The sequence below is a fragment of the Oryctolagus cuniculus genome, chromosome 8, assembly GCF_964237555.1.
Source record: "Oryctolagus cuniculus chromosome 8, mOryCun1.1, whole genome shotgun sequence".
Classification (NCBI taxonomy): Eukaryota; Metazoa; Chordata; class Mammalia; order Lagomorpha; family Leporidae; genus Oryctolagus; species Oryctolagus cuniculus.
In genome coordinates, this window is record NC_091439.1 from 17,331,427 (window position 1) to 17,345,915 (window position 14,489).

A 14,489-nucleotide genomic window follows, 5' to 3' on the forward strand; every position below is an offset into this window, starting at 1 on the left:
AATTCCACTGGTTTAGTCTAGGTGAACATCAAGAGTGGGAATTCTACTTCTTTTCATTTTGTAGGAATATATAGTAATTCAAAGATCTTTTGAATCCTTAAATCTTACTACCAGGATGGCAGTAAATCTTTAAGCATCAGGCAACATGAAAATCTACAGACAGTCTACATACTTTTTCTAGGTAAATACAACAATGTCGTATCTGTGGCTGGCAAAAAGGCTTTACTATAAAATTAATTGCTCCAGTTCAATTAATGGAAGAGATAAGAGGTTTTGTCTAGACACACAGAAAATTGAATCCAACCAAAACACTGTACGCTTTAAAAAATCATGTTGACACTTAAAAATTAAATATAACTGAAGAGAAAGGTCTTTGTGCAAAAAAATGCTGCTCTTTGACATGTATTTTGCTGTTACAGATAAAGTCTGTGGCACTTAAGTTGATGGAAGCATGACCAGAGTTGGGTCAATCGTAAATCTGAACCTTACAAAGTCTGTTAAATTTCTCCCTGTCATTGTCCTAGAGCAAGGATTGTCAGATTTTTTTTTTAGTAGAGGGTCAGTTATTAAATATGTCTGGTCTCTTGCCACCCCTCAGTGCTGTCCTTGTAGCTCGAAAGCAGCCTTAGACAATAAGGAAACAAAGTGGCTCTGTGTCATTAACACTTTATTTATAAGAAACACGTGACAGGCTGGGGTGGCCCCATGTGGAACTGGGTCTGCTGCCCTACAGAGGACCACATGCTAGTGGGCTAGTGTGCACAGTGATGATCATCGCTGAGAAAACCTGCACTTCCCTGTGCTGTCTTTGCATGAGGAATTCTCACCTCACCAAAAAAAATGACACAGGTAATGCAGAAGTATATTACCACATAAAACCATATAGAAATATATGGGGGGAAAAGCTGCTATAACCCAAAAGTTGTACTTTGGAAATTTATATTTATTAAATAAAAGTTGAAAAAATATATGGAGATATTATCATGTAGCTTCAGAAAGCACAGATATATATAAAGTAATACATGAAAAAGCCTTTTCATCAGATTCTTCAATTCTACTCTACTTCCCAAAGCTTCTTGTTTTTTCTTTATAAATTTTTTTTAAAGATTTATTTCTTTGAAAGTCAGAGTTACACAGAGGAGAGGCAGAGAGAGAGAGAGAGAGGGGTCTTCCATCCGATGGTTCACTCCCTAGTTGGATGCAACGGCTGGAGCTGTGCCAATCCAAAGCCAGGAGCCAGGAGTTTCTTCCAGGTCTCCTACATGGGGACAGGGGCCCAAGGACTTGGGCCATCTTCTACTGCTTTCCCAGGCCAAAGCAGAGAGCTGGATGGGAAGTGGAGCAGCCAGGTCTCAAACTGGTGCCCATATGGGATGCCGGGGCTTCAGGTCAGGGCATTAATCCCCTGAACCACAGCGCTGGCCCCCAAAAGCTTCTTGTTTTTTAAAAGCTTATTTATTTATTTGAAAGGGTTACAGAGAGAGAGAGAAGGAGAGAGAGAGAGAGAGGTCTTCCATTCACTGGTTCACGCCCCTAATGGCTATAACAGCCAGGGCTGGGCCAGGCTGAAGTCAAGAGCCAGGAGTTTCTTCCGTGTCTCTCACATGGGTGCAGAGGCCCAAGCACTTGAGCCGTCCTCTGCTGATTTTCAGGCTATTAGCAGGGAGCTGGATTGGAAGTGGAGCTGCTGGGAATCAAACTGGTACCCATGTGGGATGCTGGTGTTACATGTGGTGGCTTTACCTGCTACACCACCACATCAGCCCCCAAAGCTTATTTATTTGAAAGTCAGAGTTACACAGAGAGAGGAAAGGCAGAGAGATAGAGAGGTCTTCCATCTGATGGTTCACTTCCCAATTGGCCTCAACTGCCGGAGCTGCGCTGATCTGAAGCCAGGAGCTTCTTCTGGGTCTCCCATGTGGGTGCAGGGGCCCAAGGACTTGGGCCATCTTCTGCTTTCCCAGGCCACAGCAGAGAGCTGGATTAGAAGAGGAGCAGCTGGGACTAGAACTGGTGCCCATATGGGATGCCAGTGCTTCAGGCCAGGGTGTTAACCAGCTGCACCACAGCAATGGCCCCCTAAAAACTTATTTTTTAATAATTCAGTACTCCTTAGTCTTACAACTTTCTTCCACTAATTTATAGATACACATATGCAAAAATATGCACATGTGCTTTTTTGTTTTTGCTTATTTTACATAAGTGTGATAACATATGTTATAGTACGTGATTGGCTTTTCAATATAGGCACATATATTATCAAGTTTTTCATGTCAGGGATACATAATTCTTTTTTTAAAGATGTATTTATTTACTTGAAAGGCAGGGTTACAGAGAGAGAGGGAGAGAGAGAGAAATCTTTCACCACTGATTCAATCCCCAAGTGGCCACAAAGGCTGGAGATGGGCCAGGCTAAAGGCAGGAGCCAAGAATTTCATCTGGGTCTCCCATGTGGCAGGGGCCCAAGCACTCAGGCCATCTTCTGCTGCTTTCCCAGGCATATTAGCAGGGAGCTGGATCAGGAGTGGAGCAACAGCGACTAGAAACAATGCCCATATGGGATGCAGGCATTGAAGGTGGCTGCTTAACCCATTGCATTGCAACTCTGGCCCCAAAGATACAGAATTCTTTTTTTAAGTGATTTTTTAAAATATAAGGTATACAAACTTCATGCATTTCATAAATACAAACATCATGATTCTTCCAATCACACCTTCCTTCACACCTGAACTCTGACCCTTTTACCTCTCCTATTCCCATTCTTAGTTTTTACTAAGATCAATTTTTAATTAACTTTATATACATAAGATTAACTCTAAGTAAAGAGTTCAACAAATAGTATGAAATAAAAGCTGTTTTTCAACAATTGAGACAAGGGCTGCTCAAAGTCATCACATCTCAAAGCACCAATTTCACTTCTCTAGATTGTCTTTTAGTGGTGACCACAGATCAGTGAGAAATCTGGTATTTGTCTTTTTGGGACTGGCTTATCTCACTAAGTATAATGGTTTAAAGATACAGACTTCTTTTTTTTTTTCTCATACACATCTTTATTTATTTGAAAGGCAGAGTTACAGAGAGGCGGGGCAGAGACAGAGAGAGAGGTCTTCCATCTGCTGGTTCACTCCCCAAATAGCTTCAACAGCTGGAGCTAGGCTGATTCAAAGCCAGGATCCAGGAGATTCTTCTGGGTTTCCCACGTGGGTGCAGGGGCCAAGAACTTGAACCATCTTCCACTGCTTTCCCAGGCCATAGCAGAGGGATGGATAGGAAGTGGAGCAGCAGGGACTGGAACTGGTGCCCATATGGGATGCTGGCACTGCAGGCGAAAGCTTTACCTGCTATGCCAAAGTGCCAGCCCCAATGTGTGTTAAAGATACAGACTTCTATGAAGCAATATTTCACAGTGTGGATGTACTATAGTTTTATCAATCCCCTGATCATTGTGTCTGGGTTCTTTTTGGTTGTTTTTAAGCTGGGTTGTAATGAACAACTGTAACGGTATGTCCTCTCTTGTGACTCTGTGTAAGCTCCTCCTCTGGGATTGATCCTTACGAGGGGAAGCTGCTATCCTCAGAGAATGAATAATGGCTCTCTCTAGACAATAGTGAGCTCTAAGAGGGAAATGCCTTGGCAGGACTTTGAGGTGAGGCTGAGGATGAAACTTGCTGGGTACAGAAGCAGTTGTGATGAAGTTTCTGTTCCAAACGATCTGTGCCTTGGCTGTAACTTCCAGTTTAATGGAGGATCTGGTCTGGCAATGTATGAGTCCTTCCAATCACAATGTATATTGTAGGGGCCTGCATTGTGGTGTAATGGGTAAAGCTGCCACCTGCAACAGCAACATCCCATATGAGGTCTGGTTTGAGCACTGACTGCTCCTCTTCTGATCCAGCTCCCTGCTGATGCACCTGGGAAGACAGCAGAAGATGGCCTAAGTGCTTGGGCCCCTGCCACCCATGTGGGGGACCTGGATGGAGATCCTGGCTCCTGGCTTCTGCCTGGCCCAACCCTGGGTATTGTGGGTATTTGGGGAATGAACCAGTGGATGGAAGCACTCTCTGTTTCTGTCTCTGTCTCTTTCTCTCTCTTCCACTCTCCCTCTTTCTTCTCTCTCTCCCTCTTCCTCTATATCTCTGCCTTTCAAACAAACAAACAAACAAACAAAAAGTAGGAAGATTTGTTTGTTTCTTTGAGAGAGAGAGAGGAGAGACAGAGAAAGATTTTCTGTCTGCTGGTTCATTCCCTAAATGGCTGCAATTGCCTGGGCTGTGCCAAGCCAAAACTAGGAGCCAGGAATTCCATCCAGGTTTCCCATGTCAGTGGCAGGGGCCCTTGGACCTGGGCCATCTTTGGCTTTCTTCATGGGTGCATTCACAGGGAGCTGGATCAGAAACAGAGCTGCAGGGATTCAAACTGGTGCTCATATGGGATGCAGCTTTGCCACAAGGCTGGTCCCCATTACAGCTATTTTTTGCAGATGATCTAATGCAACAAAGAATTTGGGGGTGGAGGGTAGTGGGCAGATTGGCTTTAGAAATGAAGTAGGAAGAGTCAAAGGATGGCTAAAATTTACTAGAGGGATTTCAAAATAGTTAACCAAATTTGCCATTATTTTTTGTGACTTCTGCCTTTAAAAGGACAATAATTGAGATTTCTAGTGTACCAGGTGCTGTGTTGGGTATACAGAATTAAAAAAAAAAAACACACACACACACAAAAAAGACATGACCCTACTCTAAAGAAGCCCAGAGTCTGATGGGGGTAAGAGGTAGTGGACCACTTAGAAACAAATCCCTAATGTTAGGTTAGAGGTATCTGCTGGATAAGGAATCAGGAAATATTTTCTGCAGATCACCCCATCTCTGTCAAAGCTCCTGAATTCTGCTGTTAAAGCATGAAAGGAGCCAGTGTCTTCCAAAAGTTCAGGGAAATGAGTGATAGAAAAAAAATGCATGAATTTAAAAAATGCTCGCACCAAAATAAACTTTTATTTTAATTCAATTTTTCTACCAGCTTTGTGAAACCTCCTTGTATGACAACAAAGAGACTGGGTAGAAAGGTTGACAGTGAATCCATGGGGGTAGCTGGAAAAGTGAGACAGGTTCGGGAAGCCTGGCGAGGGGAAGGAGAGGAGTTGAGCTCTGAAACAGACCGAAAACCTTGAAATGCTGATGGCTGATATGCATCTGTAGGCACGAGGAGAGAAAGATCTAGGTCTGGGGAGGGCTTCAGGCTTTCAATATGACAGGACAGTGATTGGTGACTGAAGCATGAGTGGGGTACATTTTGTTTGGAGACAGAATGTGAGAAAGCAAAGGGCAAAGAGGCCAGGACTAGCCTTGTACAAAACATCCAGTCATGATGAGCAACAACTAGAAGCTTGTCAAAAAGAGAAACATTAGAGAAACTATTAGGGAAGGGCAGCATCTGACATGAAGAAAGAAGCAAGCTTGGGAAATGAATGGGTGGTCAAGAGAGGTCAGGGGGGATGAAGAGTGAGAGCAGGTCGTGGAAATGAGCAAAGAGAGGGGCATTGTCTAAGGATGTCCAGCCTTGCCTTTAGGCAAACTCTTCTCTTTTACACACATTCAAAATAATTCAGTAATTAGAAACAGTGCAAAAAGACACACAGAAACATTTCTTAGTAGCAAGTATAAATCTTTTTGCTAAATTTATTTTTGTCATTTGTAGAAAGAAAATCAACACCATCTACAGTTAGCTTGTGCTACACCAGGCTATTCAAGACTTGGTTACTTTTGGAAGAAGAATTTCATTGGGAAACAATTCTGCTTGTAGTTTTACGTAGAAGCTTTATATAGAAGTAATATAAAGTTGTGAGGTGAAGTTTAGAGTAATCCTTTCAATAATTTCAATTTCAAATTTGAATTTGAAGATGTTTTCCATTATCTTTTGTGAGTTCTGCATTTAAAAGGACAATAACTGAGATTTCTAGTTTATATGTTCCTATGTATGCATTTGTTCACATATTTAAGAGGAAGAGAAACACATTTTTTAATGTACCAGCTAAGTTTAAGCTACGTTTAATGGAGAATGTGTCCTATAGCAAATCCTTCTAAATTTTTTCAGCAATGTCAACTAAGATATTCTGACTACAGTTGTGAAATCGTTTTCATGCTATGAAGAATTAGAATCAAAATTTCAGAATCTTGTCCTCACTGTGCCATTTCCAACACCTCAGCCACCTCCCAAGGGTGTCAGCTATTCTTTCCAGACTTACTTTGTTATCTCCCAGTTGCAAGATTAAGAGGTGGCCCTGCCTAAGGGGTGATGAATAACATTAAACTATATCTCAGGGACCTTTGTTTATATTTTTCTTTTTTGTTTTTAAAAAATTATATATTTATTTCAGAGGGAGAGATGCAGAGAGAAAGAGAGACAAAGATCTTCCACCTGCTGGTTCAGTCCCCAGATGACTGCAATGGTCGGAGCTGGGACGATCTGAAGCCAGGAGCCAGGAGCCAGGAGCTTCTTCCAGGCCTCCCCTGTGGGTTCAGGGGCCCAAGCTCTCGGGACAGTCTTCTACTGCTTTACCAGGCCATTAGCAGGGAGGTGGATTGGAAGTGGAACAGCCAGGACTTGAACCGGTGCCCCCATGGGATTGCAGAGCTACAGGTAGAGGCTTAACCTACTGTGCCACAGTGCTGGCCCCTGTTTATAGCTTTCTAATGTGAATATATTTGGAAGGACATCTGCTAGGACTGCTGTAATAAAATATCATAGCCTGGGTGGCTTGAACAACAGAAACTTAAACAGGTCTGGAGGCAAGAGTCCAAGTCAGAGTGTTAGCAGGTTAGATTTCTTCTGAGGCCTTTCGTGAGGCCTGCATACAGCTACCTTCTTATTGTGTCCTTTGTAGTCTTTCTTCTATATGTTTGCCTAAAGTCTTGCAAGCATCTGTTTTCTAATGCCTTATGAGTCCACTACCTATGTTGAAAAGGCCCACCTATGTGACTTCATTTTATTTTAATTACCCCTTTAAAGCCCTAACTCCAAATAGGATCATATTTTGAGTTGTTAGGAGTCAGGACTTCAGCATATGCACTTTTTTTTTTTTTTTTTTTTTTTGGACAGGCAGAGTTAGAGAGAGAGAGACAGAGACAGAGAGAAAGGTCTTCCTTCCATTGGTTCACCCCCCAAATGGCTGCTATGGCCGGTGTGCTGCGCCAATCCGAAGCCAGGAGCCAGGTGCTTCCTACTGGTCTCCCATGCGGGTGCAGGATCCAAGCACTTGGGCCATCCTCCACTTCCCTCCCTGGCCACAGTAGAGAGCTGGACTGGAAGAGGAGCAACTGGGACAGAACCGGTGCCTCAACCGGGACTAGAACCCGGAGTACTAGCGCCACAGGCGGAGGATTAGCCTCGTGAGCCATGGCATCAGCCCAGTATATACACTTTTGGAGATATGATTCAGCCCAGAACATTCTGTGGCTTCCATGGCATTTTGCAGGTACATTTGGCACATACAACTGTACTGTAGGTTCCATAGCTCTTATCCCACTTGCTCTTTGGGCTTAAATGATATTTAAAATTTGCTTTATATGCTTTGTAAGTACATATATTTCTATAGAAGTATTTTACAGTAAATGTGAAATAAAAACATCTTGATATTCACTCCTAAATACGTTCAGTGGATGCTCAAGTTCCTTATATAAACAGAAGTACTTGGGCCATCTTCTGCTGTTTTCCCAGGCTCATTAGCAGGGAGCAACCAGGACTTGACTTGATGGTCAGGTGGTATGAGAGCATCACAGGCAGTGACTTAATCCTCTGCACCACAATCCTGGCCCCAAAGCATTCATTTTTAAAAGCAATCTACTTTTCATAAAGTGAGCATGTATTCTTGGTTGTGTCTCAACAACATTTTATAATTCCTACAGCATCCTGTGGTCAATAGGGTGAGGAAATTCTGATGTAGATGAGTCTTAAGGATGTGGTTATGTGTGATTATTCATCATTTTCATGATATGTGTGGATGTTAGACAATACAGGTAAAGTTTACTCATGCTGTAGTTTGTGAATTCCATCTACATGAGACTTTTAAAAAGTGTGCTTCAAAGATATGAAGTTTTGGGATCTTTTTTCATTTAAATGTTTATGCACTGGAGAAGCAGAGAGAAAGAGACACAAACAGAAATAGAGAGCTCTCCTTGCTGGGTCTCACACCAGGTTGTTAGCTTGTGTCTTAGTCCATTTAGGCAACTGTAACAAAATATCATAAAGCAGATTGCTTAGAAGCAGCAGAAAGTTATTTCTGACTGTTCCAGAGGCTGGGCAGTCTACCATTAAAGCACCAACATATTTGGTGTCTGGTGAGGGCCTGCTTCCTAGTTCATAGATGGAGCCTTCTCATTGTGTCCTTACATGGTACAAGGGGTAAACAAGTTCCCCTGGGCCTCCATATAAGAGCACTAATCCCCTTCATCAGGCGTCAGCTCTTATGATCTAATCACTACCCAAACATCTCACCTTCTAATATCATTAGCTCAGGGGTTAAGGTTCCAACATCTGCATTTTGGAGGGATCCAAACTTTCAGACCATAGAGGCTTGCATCTACACTGCCATCCCAGAATTCTACAAGAATATTCACTTTCTTCTATCTTAAACACCATCAAACAGCTTCTGATTGTTGTATCTCTCCATCAGCATTGCAAATTCCCTGTATATGTTTATTATTTGTGATAGGAAAGGCTCTCAACTGAGCCTATGTGCTCTGAGTTTAGTCCGACTATTTTGCCAACTTTCAAATGCTATTCAGCTTCCCCCTCTCCTCGCCTGTAGTATTCACCTATGTCACCAGTTCTGACCAGAAGACCCTTCCAATTCCTTTTTGGAAGCACTTTCTCATCTGTTGATCACAATCCATGACTCACTAGTAGTCCTTTCCATACTGGGCAATTGAGACCACTCAGAGGTACCCCTCTAGGGATCAGAATGTATCCATTCTCTCTCTTCTAGATTCATTAAATACTTGCTTAATTATATTCCTTTTTATATTGCTTTTCTCATTTAGATTTTGTGGTGAAGAACTTAGTCGGTAGGATCTCTGATTACACAAAATTTAAAAGCTAAAAATGTGGGCAGGCATAGCAATCATGCTGCCTACTGTGGAATGAAATACTCCCTGGGTAAGGACCGAGCTGATGGTTGGATATGTGAGTCTGCACAGCAGAGGAATTATACAGGCAAGAAATACAATTTTGGGAGAAGCAGTTTAGGGAGAGTGTAGTAGCAAAAAGAAGAAGCTGAGCACAGAGCCTTTGGCATGAACTCCTGGAAGTGAGTAAAAAGGAAGAGGTAGGACAGGCAACATCAAAGGAAAAGCTACTGACATGGGTGGACAATGGAAGAACACAGTGTTCCAGAAAACCTGGGGAGAGAATGTTACAAGAAAAAAGTGATCAGACTGCTGAGATGAAGGTCTTGATGGCCTTAACTGTCGCTCCCCCTCTTCGTGGAGGCACGACACAGGACCCTGCGCTGTTCTTTCGTCTGCTCGGCCCTCCCCGGGTTTGCTGCTGGTTCTTCCCGGGTTGGCTACCATCCCTTCCACCTCCGTGGAAGGGCGGTTCCCCCTAGCCACTTCCCCCACTTCCGCGGGGGAGCGGCACACCGCCGGCCGGCTCTCTCGGGGGCTGCACAGGTGTTCCTCTTAGATGTTCCTGGTGCATGTTGTCTCTCTCCTCCTTTATAGTCCTCTTCCACCAATCCCAACTCTGCTACCCACACGCCGAGTATGCTGCTCTCCTCCAATCAGGAGCAGGTCCTGCTGTTTATTGGTTGAACTGGAGGCAATTGTGTAGAAGCTGTTTCCTCTTCTCCCAGTGCCATCTTGTGGGAGAGCAGATGCATAGAATGTCTTAATTCCAGTAACTTAGTCTAGTCCGAGTTGCTCCCAGTTGCTCCCCACACTTAACGAGAGTGAGTTCATTAGAAAAGCAGGAAAAAGGCAGATAGGATGGAGAATGGGTGCTGAGCAGTGCAGATAGTGATGGTACTTTGGAGTAAACTGCACTAAAGGGAGTGGAGAATGGGATGTTTACATTTTTATGGGCTTGATTTAGAGGAGAGAGAGGTTGAATATGCAGAGGAAAGGGCTATGATTGCAGAAGCTAGTCTTTGAGCAAGTTTCTGGAAAAGGACTTCACAACACAAAAGGATGAGCTGGCCTTCCTTGTGAACAGGGTGGGATTGTTCATTGCAACAGGAGGAAAGGTTGAATGCAGAGCAACTCACGATTAGTGAAAGTAGATTTTGTGGTAAGAATATGAGGAAGCTATTTTCAGATTGATTCTATTTTTCTGATGAAATAAGAAGGAAACCTATTAGTTGGAAGTGAGGATTGAGGATGAATTGATAGAGTTTTGAGTAAAAGAAAAGGGGTTAAATAATTCCCTATAGTTCTAGATTCCAGGAGAGTGGCAGTATGATTGACAAGGCTAGCCAGTGAGCCCATCTGAGGTTTGTGTCAGCAATTTTGAAAATAGGCCATGTAAGTCATTGAGTGTCCTTTTCTGTCTTTCAATTGTTTGTAGTGGTGGTTCTTAGCTGGAGGCCTCTTTACTCCCAAGAAGGCATTTGGCAATGTCTGGGGACAGTTTTGGCTTCACACCTGTGAAGAAGGAGGGCAGTTTTACTTGGGTTCAGGGTTGGAGAGATCTGTGTGGGATGTTATTTTGGCAACCACAGCTCAGTAGAGAGTTTTGGTTTGTTGTAAGTTAGTGAGAAGTCATTAAAGGGTTTTGAACAAGGGAGATAACTTGATTTTTTTTTTTATAAAAATAAGGCCAGCAATGCTGCTAAACATCGTGCAATACACAGTGTAATCTCCCATGGCTAAGACTTAGTCCCCAAATTTTAGTAGTATACGATGAGCATCCGTGGTCCACAAGTTCACAGGGCAAGTATTTTCTCAGCCCTTGATCAGTATCAAGGATTTTAAGCCAGAAGGGAAAAGCAACCTGTGACTTATCCTTAAAAACAACTAAAGGCTCACCTTTAACCACATTATACCTACTATATGTCTATATACTACTATCAGATACTGCAAGCATCTGGTCTTTATGGATACATAATAGTGCACTTAAGGTGTTCTTGAATTGTATCATCTTGTTGACTTCCAGCTTTTAGTGATTATGCTGGCCTGCCCTGATTTGCTGAAGATGCAAAGTTTAGGAAAACACCATTTATTTTTGTTTATATTTCCTTTATCATGTTGCTAATGGACTTAGTATGGAGGGTGTGGATCTGTGCATGTGTCTATATGTATCCATAATTTAATGTAGATTCTGCATTTTAATTAGCATAGCTTTGTAGTTTGATTTGCTGTGTGGTAGGAAAAACCCTTCATATTTACTCTTTTCCAACTTTTAAACTCCTTTGAGTCACATTTACTATTACAAATAAACTTCAGTATCAACTTTTCCAATTCCATGAAAATGGTTTGGATTTTTGTCAGAATTGCACTGAATTAATAGCTCTCAAATTGGCAAAAATTTGATTACTTTACCAATGGGATCTTCTATTTCTTAAATTTTTTTTACCTGAATGTTGAGTTACAGAGAGAGAAAGAGATACAGAGAAGAGAGAGAACTTCCATTTGCTGGCTCACTCCCTAGATGGCCACAATGGCCAGGGCTGGGCTAGGCCCAAGCCAGGAGCCAGAAGCCAGGAGCTTCTTCCAGGTCTCCCACATAGGTGGCAGGGGCCCAGACACTTTGGCCATTTCCACTGCTTTGCCCAGGTCATCATCAAGGACCTGGACTGGAAATGGAGCAGCTGGGACATGAACCAGCGCCCATATGGGATGCCGGCATCACAACTATACCTGCTACAACACAATGCTGGTGCCCAGTGGAATCTTATTAAGAAAAGGAAAAGGGTTTTGGTTTTATTCAGATCTTTATAAGAGATTTTCTAAAAATGCTTAGTAATTTTTTTTTCATCTTTCTTGTTTATTCTTGTATGTATGTATACAAAAAGTTTCAACTGTTGTCACTATAAATGTTGTATGTTATAGCATTTAATGGGTTATTGCTGATTTATAGTAACACCATTATTTGGTATACTGAGCTGTATCTTGGTCCCTCAGGAGATTCTTATTAGTTCTAATGGTTGTTAACTGATTATTTTTAACTATAACTGTTCTTTCTTTCGTGAATTTGTATATGCTTGTGTATGCATCTCGGGGATGTCTGGCATTTGCTTAGACTCTGCTGCCCTTGTGGTTTCTACCCTACTTTAGGAATCTGGTTCAGTTAGTTCCTCTGAAATAAATACCCAGCCAAAATATATCCAGAGACAGGGAGAAGAGGACACAGCTGGCTCAGCTGTTCTACAGGTATTTCTTTAACTGAAGATCCTGATGATCTCATCTCCCACTCTGCCTCCCATACTTGTGGAGTCAGAGCTCTCGGATGGAGTCTTTGGAGATGAGCAGCTTTCACAGATGTCTCACCCACACCTATTATGTGCAGCATTTTCCCTGGTTTGCATTTTCTGTCAGTCTGATCCCATCTGCTTCTAATTTCCTCAAAATTTCTGGTCTACTGATTATATTTTTTTCATGTTTCCAGGGCTGTTAGAGATTTCTTCTTTAAAAAATATTCCTTTTTTGTATTTTCAAATGGGATTGGGGAAAGAATGAATATAAACACAAGTGTTTGGTCTGTCACCTTGAACTGAAAGCTTTCTGGGCTCTGTGTAGCAATGGTTTTTACTTCATGAGACTCTTCCTGAGTCTCTTTTCTATCAGTTTTTTTTTTTTTTCTTTTCTTACTATTGAGGAGCTAGTATTAGTTTTTTTTTTTTTTTAAGGAAGATTTTAATGAATGCACATTTCATAGGTACAGCTTTAGGAATATAGCAGTTCTTTCCCCCATACCCCCTCTCCCACCCCCACTCCTGTCCCACTTCCTACTCCCTCTCCCATCTCATTATTCATTAAGATTCATTTTTACTTATCTTTATATATAGAAGACCAACTCTATACTAAGTAAAGATTTCAATAGTTTGCACCCACACAGACATACAAAGTATAAAGTACTGTTTGAAGATAAGTTTTACAGTTAGTTCTCATAATTCATTAAAGACAGAAGTCCTACATGGGAAGTGCACAGTGACTCCTGTTGTTGATTTAACAATTGACACTCTTATTTATGATGTCAGTGATTACCCGAAGTTCTTGTCATGAGCTGCCAAGGCTATGGAAGTCTTTTGAGTCTGCAAACTCCATCACTATTTAGACAGGGCCATAAACAATATAGAAGTTCTCTCCACGTATTAGATTTTTTTATTGTTTAATAGTATGGTATAGTATTGTTTAGAAATATTTATTTTAATCACTTCTAAAAGACTAATTACATTTGAATTATGACCTTACTTGAACATTAAATTTTTAAAAATAAAAATCTGTGGCCTTTAAGGAAGCCAATTCAGTAAGGCAGTGTAGAATTCAATCACTAAGTCAATGGAGAAAGGATTGATTTATAATCCCTTGAAAACATGGACAGTACTGGGAGATCTATTACCTTCTGCTTAGATGCTGAAATGATATATGTGAAGTGGTGTTATATATATATATAAGTGAAGTGGTGTTAAGAAAGGATCATTGGGTCTGGGGTCTGGAGTCTGGAATCCTACAATTGGATTTGGCCTTTGGCACTTATTATCTGTGTGACCCTGAGCAGGTCCCTGAAAATTTCTGAGCCTTAGCCTTCTCACTTACAAGATGGTGAGGATTATGCCTACCTTTCTTCTGGCAATCAGATGCGAGAATGAGTGCAAACGATGGTCCTTTAAGAAACTGAAGTGAGGTAAATATGAGATAATATTGAATCTTCTCATTTACCTTCAACATAGATTGGATTTTAAAAATCAATTAAATGCTTGAATTCCTTAGAGATGACTTCTTGAATTGTAATGTTTATTACTTTTGATAATTAAAATGAGATTTTAATGTCTGAGAAAAAGACAAATGCAAAAGAATAAGTTCTTTGTTTAGTAAAGTGGAATAATTAATGAGATTTGATGAAAAGTGGAGGTTTGTTTCCATTAGTGTTTCAAAAATTTTTCTTCCCAAAAGGAATTAATTTGGAGATATTTTCATCGAAACATCTGGATAGGGGGGTTAGCCATGTTTAGAATGTGCCTGGTCTGAGTGTATTTACTTTACTTTGGCTGAGTGAGACTTTTCTCTGTAGCAGAAATTTAGGATTCGCCTTTCCTTGGTTGGTGTCTTACAACAACAAGCGTCACCTGGAGAGACTCATTCTTTTCATCAGAGTGCCTAATTGAGCAGTCTGTGTGAGTCAGAATTTGATTTGAAGATTCTGCCAGGCAGAGAATTGTAAAAGAAAAATTTTTGAAGTCAGGCCATGAAAACTCAGGATTCATTTGTGTCTGGCTAATTCACCAGGGAAAATAACCTTGGGGTATATTTATTGTTGAAAAAAATGAAGCATTCTAA